Source organism: Diceros bicornis, chromosome 11 (assembly GCF_020826845.1).
Source record: "Diceros bicornis minor isolate mBicDic1 chromosome 11, mDicBic1.mat.cur, whole genome shotgun sequence".
Taxonomy (NCBI): Eukaryota; Metazoa; Chordata; class Mammalia; order Perissodactyla; family Rhinocerotidae; genus Diceros; species Diceros bicornis.
In genome coordinates, this window is record NC_080750.1 from 21,781,142 (window position 1) to 21,794,933 (window position 13,792).

Sequence of the window (13,792 nt, forward strand, 5' to 3'; positions counted from 1 at the left end):
TACCCCTCCCCCTGCCAAATGTATCAGCTTCTTTGTGCCAAGACACTTATTCTTCTACTACGTGGAACTCTATTCCACATGATCTTAACGTGACAGAATCCACTTCACAGGTCAAGTCAAAGCTCAAATGTCATTAAATAAAGAAATCTCATCTGGCTATAGTTTCTATTTCCGTTGTCAGATCTCTCGTCATTGAGTTGATGCTTGATTTTCTTCACAGCTTTTGACATTATCTAAAGTTATGTTAAGTTTTAAGTTTATTTGTTTCTTGTATATATTTGTTTATTTGTTTACTTGTATATCATGTCTTGCTCTACTACAAATAGTGCTACAAAAGCAAGGGCTTCATTAGTGGTTTCCACTACTTTATCACTAAGACTTTTATCCCGAGAATATACTCTGGCACATTCTAAACACACAATAAATATTTATTTATTGAATGAATTTCCATTAAAGTCGGAAATAAAATCAGGATCTTTGTAAAATCTCTATTATGTAGCATTATAGTGGAGAGTCTAGCCAATGAAATAACACAAGAAACAGTAACAGTAAGTACAAATGTTGGATAAAAATCACTATTTACATGTTATTATTGTCAGCTAAGAACAACACAGAAAAAATTAATCCACAACTATGGAATCCAATAAGAGAGTTTGTCAATATGGAAAAAAATCAACATGCACACAAAATCAATTTTTCTTTTCTAATAGCAACAATAAGTTAGGAAATGCAGCAGAAAAGCATGGCATTCTCAACATCAACAAATATTCTAAAGTAATTAAGAGTAAGCCTAATAAGAAATGTACAAGAATTTTATGGAAAAGACTGAAAACCTTTAATGATAGCTATAAGAAGTCCTAAATAAAAGAAGAGGTATTCTATTATTATAGATAGAATGACTCACTATTTTAAGATCTTCACATTAATTTGTAAGGTTAATTAAATTCCAAAAAAAGTAGAACAGTCTTCTTCACAGGACATGAAAACAGATTCTAAAATTCACGTGAATAATAAATAGGCAACATTTAGCCAAAATAACTAGAAAAACAAACACATTTAATGGTGATTGGTAAGCATGCCTCACTATAATCCAAATATTTTGTAAAACTACGTAACTGTATTGTCTTGACGCAACAATAAACAAATATGAGTCTAGAAATAACCCACCAAAATCTATGGATGAGTAAATAATGAAGATAACTTTCCAAATGAATGAAGAAATAATGAAGGGAGGCTTTCAAATGAATGAAGAAATATAGACTAATCTATAAATAATATTGTGGTTACAATCCAGTATATAAAAAATATTTGTGCAGGAAATTAAGGAAATTATCAATAAAGAAATTATGACTAACACAATAGAAAATCATAGAAGAATATAACAAAATACACACAAGGATAATGGCAAAGGGCAATATATGAAATTAAGCACAACTTATGCAATACTGAAGGAAATACAAATTGAAAAAACGATTAAGAAGCACAATTCTTCCTCTTGATCTTCACTACTTTTGGCAGACTTTCCTCGTTTTTGGTGGTTTGGAGTTTTAGATAGCTCCTCATTTCACGGAAGTTCAATATGCGTTTTTTCCAGTTCTCCTTGTAGGATTTCTAAAAGTGCAAGAGAAATTGCCAAACTTACTCCACCATTTTAAATTGGGAAATCAACACATTGTTCCTGATCTTTTAAAGTTGATAATAAATATTAATTACTTCAATTATTAAAAGAAAACAAAAAGCTGATTTATTGGTTAAGAATTATGTTTAGGTAAAAAAATTGACTAAAGATTTGGTAGTCTTAATATGAAAGTAATTTAGGCTATAAATACGAAAGTTAATTGTGGTTGCATTGTGCAATTCCTAAAAAAAGTTATTTCTCTAGAATGTTAAATAAGTCTTTTAGATCATATTAAGTTATAATCTAGAAAAATGAATGCATTTATAATAAAAAATTAGCTTAGTACTTCAATGTATAAAACCGTTTTAAAGCAAATATGAAGTTTGTCTTTAGGGCTTTAATTAATTATCAGTGTTATTATATTTTAACTCAGATTTTTTGCACACATTGAAAAGTATGGATCAGCTACAGTCTCAAAGAATACCCAGAGAACCAATTATAGGTGTGTCAGAATATCCACAGAAAGTTAACTATCCTTTTAGTAGTAGCAAGGGAGCAAAACAAGCTAATAGTAACATGTCAGGTAGTAATTGCATTTGCCTCCAATAAACCGTCAGGTCCTAATAAATATTTAAAACAAGTAGTCTTTCTGAAAATGCAGTAGTTAGGGAGCTGTGATTAAAATTCTCTATGAGTCATTATTAGATTATTTTTTATTATGATAAAAAACACATAATGTGAAATCTACCCTCTTAATTTTTAAAATATATTGTACAATATGGTAGACTATATGTGCATTGTTGTACAGCAAGTCTCTAGAACCTTTTCATTTTGCATGACTGAAACTATATACCAATTGCACAACAAATCCCCATTTCTCCCTCTCTTCAGCTCCTGGCAACCACCATTCTATTTTCTGCTTTTAAGAGTTTGGTACTTTAGATACCTCGTATAAGTAGCATCATGCAGTATTTCTAACTTTTGTGACTGGCTTATTAAACTTAGCATAATGTCCTCATAGATTGGCCATGTTGTCACGTATATCAGGATTTCCTTATTTTTAAGGCTGACAAATATTTCATTGTACGTATAAACTATATTTTCTTTGTCCATTCGTCCATCGATGCACGTTTAGGTTGTTTTCACCTCTTGGCTCTTGTGAATAAAGTTTCAGTGAACATGAGAGTACAAATATATCCTGATTTCAAGATCCTGATTTCAATTCTTTTGGGTAAATACCTAGAATTAGGATTGCTGGATCATATGGTACTTCTATTTTTAATTTTTTGAGGAACCTCCATACTGTTTTCCATAATGGTTGCCCAATTTTCCATTCCCATCAACAATGCACAAGAGTTCTAATTTCTCCACATCCTTACCAACATTTGTTATTTTCTATTTTTGTTTTTTTATAATGACCATCCTAACAAGTGTGATATAATATCTCATTGTGCTTTTTATTTGCATTTTCCTAAGGATTAATGATGTTGAACATCTTTTCATATACCTGTTGGCCATTTGAATGTCTTCTTTGGAGAAATGCCTATTCAAGTCCTTTGCCCATTTGTTAATTAGGTTATTTGTTTTTTGTTTCTTGCTAATGAGTTATAGGAGTTCCTTACATATTTTGGATCTTCAGCCCTTAGATATATGGTTTGCAAATATTTTCTCCCATTTCTTGGTTACCTTTCGTTCTACAGACTGTTTCCTTTGTTATACAGAAGCTTTTTAGTTTGATGTAGTCTCCCTTGTCTAGTTTTGTTTCTGTTGCCTGTGCTTTTGGTGTCATATCCAAGAAATCATTGCCAAGACCAATGTTATGAAGATTTTCCCCTCTATTTTCTTGTAGGAGTTTTATAGTTTCAGGTCTTACATTTAAATCTTTAATCCATTTTGAGTTTGTTGTTAGTATGGAGGGAGCTAAGGGTCCAATTTCTTTCCTTTTCTTTCTTTTTTTTTGAGGAAGATTGGCCCTGAGCTAACATGTGTTGCAAATCTTCCTCCTTTTTTCTCCCCAAAGCCCCAGTAGATAGTTGTATGTCAAAGTTGTACATCCTTCTAGTTGCTCTATGTGGGATGCCACTTCAGTATGCCTTGATGAGCAGTGCGTAAGTCTGCGCCCAGGATCTGCACCAGCAAACCTCAGGCTGCAGAAGTGGAGCACACGAACTTAACTGCTACGCCACCAGGCCGGCCCGCCAATTTCATTTTTTTATATATAGATACACAGTTTTCCCAACACCACTTGTTGAAGAGATTATTGTTTTCCCATTGTGTAGTCTTGGCAGCCTTGTCAAAGATCATTTGATCCTATAAGTGTCTGTTGATTTTTGAGCTCTCTATTCTTTTCCATTGGTCTATAGTCTATCTTTATGGCAATATCATACTGTTTTGATTATTGTTGCTTTGTAACATGTTTTGAAGTCAGAAAGTTTGAGGCCTCCAGTTTTGCTCTTCTTTCTCAAGGTTGTTTTGACTATTCAGGTGTTTCTGTGGTTCCATTTAAATTTTAGAATTGTTTTTTCTATTTCTGCAAAAAATGCCATTGGGATTTTGATAGGGATAGTATGAATCTGTAGATGACATTTGGTGGTATGGACATTTTAACAATATTAAGTCTTCTAATCCATAAACATGGGATGCCTTTTCATTTGCTGTGTATCTTTAAATTTCTTTCAGCAATGTTTGGTAGTTTTCAGTGTACAAGTTTTTTGCTTTCTTAGTTAAGTTTATTCCTAAGTATTTTATTCTTTTTGATGTTATTGTAAATGGGATTGTTTTCTTCATTTCCTTTTCAGACTGTTCTTAGTGTATGGGAAAGTAGCTGATTTTTGTATATTCATTTTGTATCCTGCAACTTGCTGAATTAATTATTAGTTCTAACAGTTTTGTTTTGTTTTTTGTGCAATCATAAGCGTTTTCTGTAAATAAGATCCTGTCATTTGTAAACAGATAATTGTACTACTCCCTTCCCAATTTGGATGCATTTTCTTTCTTTTTCTTGTCTAATTGCTATAGCTAGGATTTCCAGAGCTATGTTGAATAAAAGTGGCAAGAGTGGGCATCCTTGTCTTGTTCCTGATGTTACAGGAAACACTTTTACCATTGTGTATGATTTTAGTTGTTGGCTTTTCATATATGGGCTTTAATACGTTGATGTAATTATCTTCTATTCCTAGTTTGTTGATTGTTTCCATCACGAAAGTGTGTTTAATTTTGTCAAATGGTTTTTCTACATCTAATTAAGATGATCATGTGATTTTTATCCTTTGTTCTGTAATATAGTGTGTTATATTGGTTGATTTTCATATGTTGAAGCATCTTTGTATCCCAGGGATAAATCCCACTTGCTCATGATGTATAATCCTTTTAACGTGCTGTTGGATTTGGTTTTTGCTAGTATTTTGTTGAGGATTTTTGCATCTATATCTATCAAGGATAGTGGCTTGTAGTTTTCTCTTCTTGTAGTATCTTTTTCTAGCTTTGGTATCAGTGTAAAGTCCTCATAAAATGAGTATGAAAGTGTTTTGGAAGAGTTTGAGAAGGTTTAATATTAATTCTTCTTTAAATGTTTGGTAGAATTCTCCAGTGGAGCCATCTGGTCCTAGGCTTTTCCTTGTTGGGAAGTTTTATTTACTGATTCAGTCTCCTTACTAGTTATGGATCTGTTCAGACTTGTTTTTCATGATTTAGTCCTGCTAGTTTGGATGTTTCTAGGAAATTATCTATTTCTTCTAGGTTGTCCAATTTGTTGGTAAGTAATTTTTCATAGTAATCTCTTATGATATTTTTTATTTTTGTGACATCAGGTGTAAAATCTCTTTTTTCATTTCTGATTTTATTTATTTGAGCCTTCTCCCTTTTTCTCTTGGTCTAGCTAAAGGTTTGTCAATTTTGTTAATCTTTTCACAAAACTAGCTCTTAGTTTTGTTGATTTTTTTCTGTTTTCCATTCTCTACTTCTTTTATTTCTGCTTTAATATTTACTATTTCCTTCCTTCTGATAATTTTAGTCTCAGTTTTCTCTTTGTTTTTCCTATTTACTTGAGGGGTAGAGTTAGATTGTTTATTTGAGATTCTTTTTCAATGTGGGTATTTACCTGAACTTCTCTCTTATGTAAATTTCCTTCCTAGTACTGCTTCTGTGGCACCCCATAAGATTTGGCATGTTTTGTTATCAATTTCATTTCTTTCAGTAATTTCTAATTTCCCTTTGATTTTTTTCTTTGACCCACTGAGGATCAAGCAGAATGAGCTGGAGATGAAATAGGCTAGATGAATGATACTTTATGTGTGTGTGTGTGTGTGTGTGTGTGTGTGTGTGTGTAAATGGACCCCAGACTTACAGTAAACCATGTTACATTCATTCCACTGATTTTGCATTAATAAGTAGAAATCAACCAGACATCACCTATTCAACATAAATTATTATCCAATATAAAATTATCTAATCCATCTGCAGTAAATCCTCCTAACACACACATTACATATATATTCCTTTGGGATGGTGATAAACAATCACACTGTACTTTAATTTCTAGAAAGGTGCTTGCAAAGTTTCTTGTAGGTATGGACACTCTCTCTGTCTTGCTTATGAGATAACCACTGTATGTTCAATCCAGTATTAGGAATCCTCATGACCCTGAACCAACAGGAAATCAATCAATCAATAAACCAACCAACCAATCAACTAAGGTTATCATATGGGCTTGGGTGATTCATTTTAAAAATCAAACAGATATTGGATTGATTCTAACAATACATCAGGAATGACAGTATTTGGAACACAGGTGGTTCTCTGGTGTACCTTGTGCTATTCTCATGTCATACAAAATAGGGAACATCATCACAACCCAAAAGTAGCCAAACCACTGAAGATTCTTATCCTTCATGTATACACATTTGACTCACTTCACATGGTAAAGAATTCCAATCAGCTGAGGTGTTGGTTTAGGGCCAAGGATAAAATGTGTAGCAAAAGATAAGTTATAAATATCAACTATGTGACCCAGTGCAGAGCTGTTACCTGAGACGATTTTGCATATTTTACTTCTTGATGTGTATATATATACATATATACACATAGATGTTTTTCCTTCTTTTTATTTAGTTATGTTGTTCATGGTTACCTTTAAAATAGCCTTTAGTTTTCAGATATTCATATCAGAATATTCAGATATGAATGTGGCTGAATTTGAGAAGTAATTAACATTGCCAAAAAATGGGTACCATGACTATCACTCAGAAATGGATTCAACGATTGTTAGAAATTTTTTTCTAACATCTTTAGGGAGAGGGTAAGACTTACCTTGATTGTATGAAGGTTAGCTGCGTCTTGTACAGCAAAGTGTTACTTTATTGTGGTCATATTGAAGGCCAAATACGTGAGGAAGACTGTTTATAGATACTGATTAAAGGGTTGACTGACTCAGTTATTAGGCTATTGTTTCTAGGCTCCAAACTCTTCCTTCTGAACTTCCATAATGCTAGGCTGAGACTCTGCAAGCTACATCTTGTCATTGCCAGCTGGCTGTCTTTTAGATTCTTCTAATGGGATGGAATAAAGAAAGTTAGAAGGTAGAAAAAGAGAGAAGGGAATTACTCTTTCCTATTTAATTGTTCCTGTCAGCATGCTCCATCAATCAATTTTTACCAAAGATAGCAGAGATTGGTTCCAGCAGTAATTGCTCGCAATTTCACCTTTTTCCCACACTTCCCAAACCATCCACATCCCTCCACGTCCCTCTGAAGCTCCAACCATAATCAGGCTACCTTCTCCTCAGAGGGCTAAATCCTTGCTCCCCAAGTCCCTCCTCAAAGCACCTGAGATAACTGCTGCCATTGCATAGCACTAGCTCCTCGGAGATGTAGGTCTCAATTCTGGGAGGTGTTTCTTCTAAGCTTCTGAAGTATCACCAGAAACTTGGTAATGAGTTCTCCTCAAATGTCTGAGTCCAGCTCTATGAGGTCCCTTCTTCAAGCTTCTCCACACTTCTACATTCAGATAACCTTAACTTCCCTTTGGCTTTCAGCCCTAAGGAGAGTAGCTGCTTCCTGCACATATTATCTAAACCTTACCTTAGTATTTTTTACTCTTTTAGCCCTGAGAACCTGTTTATGCAACTATCTATAATAAATTATTTCTGTTAAAAGAAGTAAAGTAAAAAAGTTTTTTTTTTTTTAATAGACAATGGTTGTTACAATCAGTTACAGAGAAGGTTATATTTAGTCTTCTACTATGCGGATCTGTCTATTTTCCTTTCAATTCTATCATTTTTTGTGTGTGTGTGAGGAAGATCAGCCCTGTGCCAACATCTGCCAATCCTCCTCTTTTTGTGCTGAGGAAGACTGGCCCAGGGCTAACATCCGTGCCCATCTTCCTCCACTTTTTATGGGATGCCGCCACAGCATGGCTTGCCAAGCAGTGCGTCCGTGTGCCCCCGGGATCCGAACCGGTGAATCCCGGGCCACAGCAGCGGACTGCGCGCACTTAACCACTTGCACCATCAGGCCGGCCCCAATTCCATCATTTTTAATATTGACCCAATGTAGTTTTGCACATATACATTTAGAATTAATGTTTACATTTTTTATTCTTCTACTTTCAAACTTTCTGTACCTTTATATAGAGGGCTTCAAAAATTTTTAATTTTTATTTTTTTCTTTCATTTCAGTTAGTGTTGAGAAAAGAAAGAGGTAAACATGGTTACCCATCTTCCATCTTGAAGTCAAATCCCAACTTAATTTGTTTTTTTTTTGTGAGGGAGATCAGCCCTGAGCTAACATCCATGCTAATCCTCCTCTTTTTGCTGAGGAAGACCAGCTCTGAGCTAACATCCATTGCCAATCCTCCTCCTTTTGTTCCCCCAAAGCCCCAGTAGATAGCTGTATGTCATAGTTGCACATCCTTCTAGTTGCTGTATGTGGGACGCGGCCTCAGCATGGCCTGAGAAGCGGTGCGTCTGTGCGTGCCCGAGACCCTAACCCCGGGCTGCCAGTAGCGGAGCACGTGCACTTAACCCCTAAGCCACGGGGCCAGCCCCGCAACTTAATTTGTTTTAATGCAGCTTTTCCCCCCATACAATTAAAGCAATAATCATGATTCTATAGTTCTTGGAAGAAAATTTAATTGCATTACAGATCAATTTTATTTTGTAACTTTGTAACTTATTGTTAAGTAAAACACTGTAGTTATGAATAAATAAACATTTTAATGATTGATTCTTCTAACTAAAACTTCAGAAGTAATAGTATCTTTTATCTTGGAAATAGATTATGTTCTTGTTTCAGGAAGAACAAACAAACTAGAGCCTGGGAATTGGATTATTCTCATAAAAGATTCTTATATGAGGTTCATTGGTCAAGAATTCCATCTGTTGTTTTATAAACTGAATGAACAGAAAGGTGAATGTTTAAAAATATTTTTTAACAATAAGAATTTAAGCTTAGATATACATTGCATTTTACTTCATTTTTATATTTCAGTGATTGTATATTTCCTTTTTAAAAAATTACACATTAAACATTGCCAATGACATTCTATTTTTTAAATAACCATTTTCCTTTTAAAGATAGAATATAAGTGTTTCTATTAGTTAGATAATTGGATTTTAGTTTCTACCTCTGGGCATGGGCAAGGGTTTGATTCTTTTTTTTTTTTTTTTTCAATTTTCCATAGAGAAGAGTGCAGCTCCATCAAAAGCGATAACAAAAATAATAGTGCAGTGCTGGTTTGGAGGAAGTGTTTTCTTTTTCAGAAATCAATAGGAAAAGAGAGTGATCTTATTTTTCACCTGAGGCAAATCACCATTACAGAACAGAAGAGTGCTCATCTAGTAGGGGCAAATGTGACACATACTTCCATCAGCCACTATTCAAGGTTAGGAGCGATACCCAATACTGGGGAGAGGCTAATTAAATTAAATCTGTTGAAAGTGACAAGACGGCTGAATGCAGTCTCAGTGCTCCAAAGCCTTTCCCTTACCCTCCATTTTCAGCCTTTCCCAGTCTCTTCTCTTTAGCATCTCACTCACATACTTAATACCTAGTGTGTGATCCCTGGTTCCTTTTGGTCTTCTTTTTAAGCTGCAATGTGAATATTTGGCTTGTTCTATGACTGATGAGTGCATCAGGAAAGATATGTAATTGCTTTGACTATGCGGCAGTAAATGGATACTCCCTTTGGAAACTCAGCTTGCTTCATTTAGACCCAGACATGTTAGGCAGATGCAAATTACCAATTCACAGCATATGATACAAGTGAATATCTATCTCTTTTATGTTCTGTTTTTAATGTAATAGCCAACTAACATCTGTTGTTCTGAGCATCACAAATCTGTTCTTTTCAATGTAAAAATTTGCTGAGCATTGATATTTTACTAAGAATAGGATGTGTGTGGCAATTAGACTATGCCATGTTTTTATGTCAAATTCAAATGTTCTTTGGAAAGGTCATTGTGTGTGTGACCTACTGAGCTGTATTACTATGATAGATGTAGTTACAAAGTAAAACCATTTAACTGATAATGTTCCAGGGAGTAGGTAAAGGAATAGAGATGAGAAGAAAGGTGACTGGTTTTTAAGGGATAATCCTGTATTGTCAATAACATCTCATACATTCTTTGAGTCTGGTCTTTACTGAGCACTTTTGTTCCAGATAAGAAATGCTACTCAACACTTTATGAATGAATATCTGCTGTGGTAGTGTTTGGTGTAACTGCGAGCCTTTTGTAGCTATCAAGATAGACCTGTGAATGAAAAATAATGGTATTAGAATCTTACTCTGAAGCATAGAATCATAGGGCTGCAAGGTTTCTAAGCACAGTAAAGAAATATTAGAATAGATATAACAGGAAAAATCAAGAGTTTAAAAAATTTTCACATTAACATGACTAACATTATTTTTAAGGGGAAGTTACCTCATTTGTGTAGACAATGGTGTAAATCAGTCTACTTAAGGTATACCCATTAATTTGTTTTTCTGATGGAAAATTGTTGGTTGCAGTACATGTCTTCATGTTTTGCTGGCATTAACATTGCTGGCTGCAAAAAGGACACTAGGAAACAGTGTGACTTAGGGACACATAGTGTCACATTTAGAGACTCCAACTTAACCTGCATCTTCTGCATCATCCATGTGTTACGCTTTTTAAAAAGAACGAAATAATAGACAAAAACCAAAAGCATCTGAATATAAAATAAGACAATAATAATAATTCTATTATTCTTGGTTCCAATATTTTATCTCTACTGAAAAATTTGAAGTCAACTCAAATTAGAAGTCCGTTTAAGACAGAAGATAATTTTTAAAGGCACAATAAATGATCCATTTTTCATTTATAAGAAAAAACTATTAGTCAATAGGAATTTTAAAAAATAGAATCTCTCATTAGTTATAATGCCTGAAGCTGTGACTTTGAGTATTATGTCCTGCTGTCAGCCCATTTTCAGCCCTACTGTTCAATAGTTTTTTCCTAAAATTCTCTTTTATCTAACAGCTTACGTGTAGAGTATACACATGTGTACATACTCATCTACTCAGGAGAACTGTAAATCATAAACTTTATATAGAATATGGAGAGTTAACCTAAACAAGAAAAAGTTGAAATTTTCATTCTTTGATTTAATCAATAAAAATGAAGCACCTGTTATGCCATAGCATAAAATAATAGTAATAAGAAAAGTCAAGAATTTGGCACTGTATTACTGAGGCTTCCAAAGCTATCAAGCATTCCTGTTGAGAATGATTGGACCTACCAACTTATAAAAGAGCAGCTGGGGACATTTGAAGTGGCGATTTATATTTTGCGCAACCTTAGCCAGAGATGTGAGCAGCAGCATGAAATAGTAAAAAGATGTTTAAATCAAGCCAGGATGCTCAAAATGCTATCAAAAAGACATGTTAGTACAAAATGGTTATTTTAATACAATTAAAGATACAGCTGTTTGGATGAGATATTTACAATTTCAGTTAACATTTATTCAAAAAACTAGAAATAACACTCAATATTTAGATTACTTTTATTTACATTAATTTTGAAATATGTAATTAGTGGATATTATATTGATTTATGTTTTAAAGATGACACACAATTGAAAATAGAAACTGTAGCATTGTATAAATTAATGTTCATTCAATTGACAAATGCTCTATTTTAGCAGAAGATCATCTTCATCTGGGATAAACAACTCTCGGTGGGGAGAGGAGGAGTAAGGAGTAAGGGAATCCTTAGGTTTAATTTTAAAGATAGTTTACCTACAGATGGTAGTAGAAATTAATGCCCATTGTGGTAATTCAGTCTGAAGAACACATCAAGGTTCTTAGAAATTATCTCTGTGCATTCTTTTAAAAATGCAAAACCAAATTTAGCAAAATACTAGAAAGAATAGTTTCCATTAGGGTACCCAAACTCTACTCTATTCCCTCAGTATTTAAGTGTTTGGTATATTGAGAATCAAAGTTGCCATCTAGAACTTATATGATCATTTAATAAGTATTCCTATAGCTACTTTGAAATGTTGTGCAGTTCTTTTTTCTTCAATGTGAGCTAAATATTGTGTATAAATAATTATCTTAGCTCTAACTCTGCTTTTATAAATGATTAACTGAAAAAATTCTGGTAATTAAAAACTTTCCCAAAACATTGAATTATTACGTACAATTAATATCTGATTTGCCAAAACTTCAGCTATGGTGTACTCAATAACAGAGTTTTATATACCTGATTTCAAAATGAAGTCAATTCTCAATTACCTTGAATGGGTCATACTTGAAATTGTTTCTTTCACTATCCAGCTTATTGGTATTATTATGGAGTAATTGTGTAAAGTTATAATTATTTTATGAACTATGTAAAAGAAGATGAAGATAAATTGAAATGGCTTTTCAATTTTTCAAGATTCTCTCTTATTCTATTAATTGTTGTCTGCATTGGGAATCTGAAAGCAACCTAGTCTGTATATATCACTCTACAGATCAGAGGTTTTTAACTTGCTCTCCATCATGACGTAGAATATATATGACTGATGAATTTGTAAACTGGGCTTGAGGGCAGTTCTCCAGGGCAGAACTTGTAACATTAATACCTTCTTTCCCATTAAAGAAAGCAAATTGAATGCAACCAAAGGAGGGTGATGTATAAGAATAACCTTGAGCCATGTTAAAACAATGTTTTATAGTAAAGTAAATTATCTCACAAATTTTGACACTTTTAGTATTATTAGGCACAGATTATTTATGGCATACCATTGCATTATGACACTGGATGAGAAGTTCTGATAAAATTGTCCATGGTTTTTCCTTTGACATTCGTATGTCACTTTTGATTCTTGGCTGCTATTGTTTGGTGGTGATATGTATTCTAATTTAAAATAATGGTCAGACACACATTTGGAATGGCCTGGTCAGCCAGAATATGCTGCTGTCAGAATACTTCAGCTGAAAGATTCCTTTTTATTGCCCATTTAGGTAACATTTAATTCGCTGTGTCTTTTCTTTTCTGAAGGCTGTCCAAGATTCCTCCAGACGTGAACATGCATCTCAAAGATCTATTATTCACAGAAAGAATTTAAATACTACCAAATTTATAGAGTGACTACCATTGAGTTGAATAAATACTAAGAGTTCTTGACCTTGAGAGAGTCATAGTTGATTGTAAGTCAGCATAATATAAGGTGTGACACAAAGTGTGTGTTGGAGGAGGTCATTTGAGAGGACATGACTGCCAGTTGACCCAAGAGCTAGACCCAGGCAATTGGAGGCTCCTCACCCCCTCCCCTGCTCTTTGAATGTACATTCCACCCACCATTCTCACACTAGGAACTGTTTCAAGGACATAGACTTGAGAGAATAATATGTTGCTGAGACCATCCGGACTGAACGCGTGACTGCACCCAGTTAAGGCTTCTGTATAAACTCTTAAGATTCTGGTGGGCAGGTGCGGGGATTTGCTCGTCTTGTGACTCCCTAAGACAGATGATTTTTTTCTATTGTTTTCCTATTTTCAATTTCATCTACAATTTTTATCTTTTTTTCTGCTTCCTTCAAACTTAAATTGCCTCTCTTTCTCTAGTGTCCTATGATGGAAGCTTAGGTTATTAACTTTAAATTGATTTAATTTCTAATATATGCATCTAATGCTATAAGTTTCACTTTAAGCATTGCTTTTGCTGTATC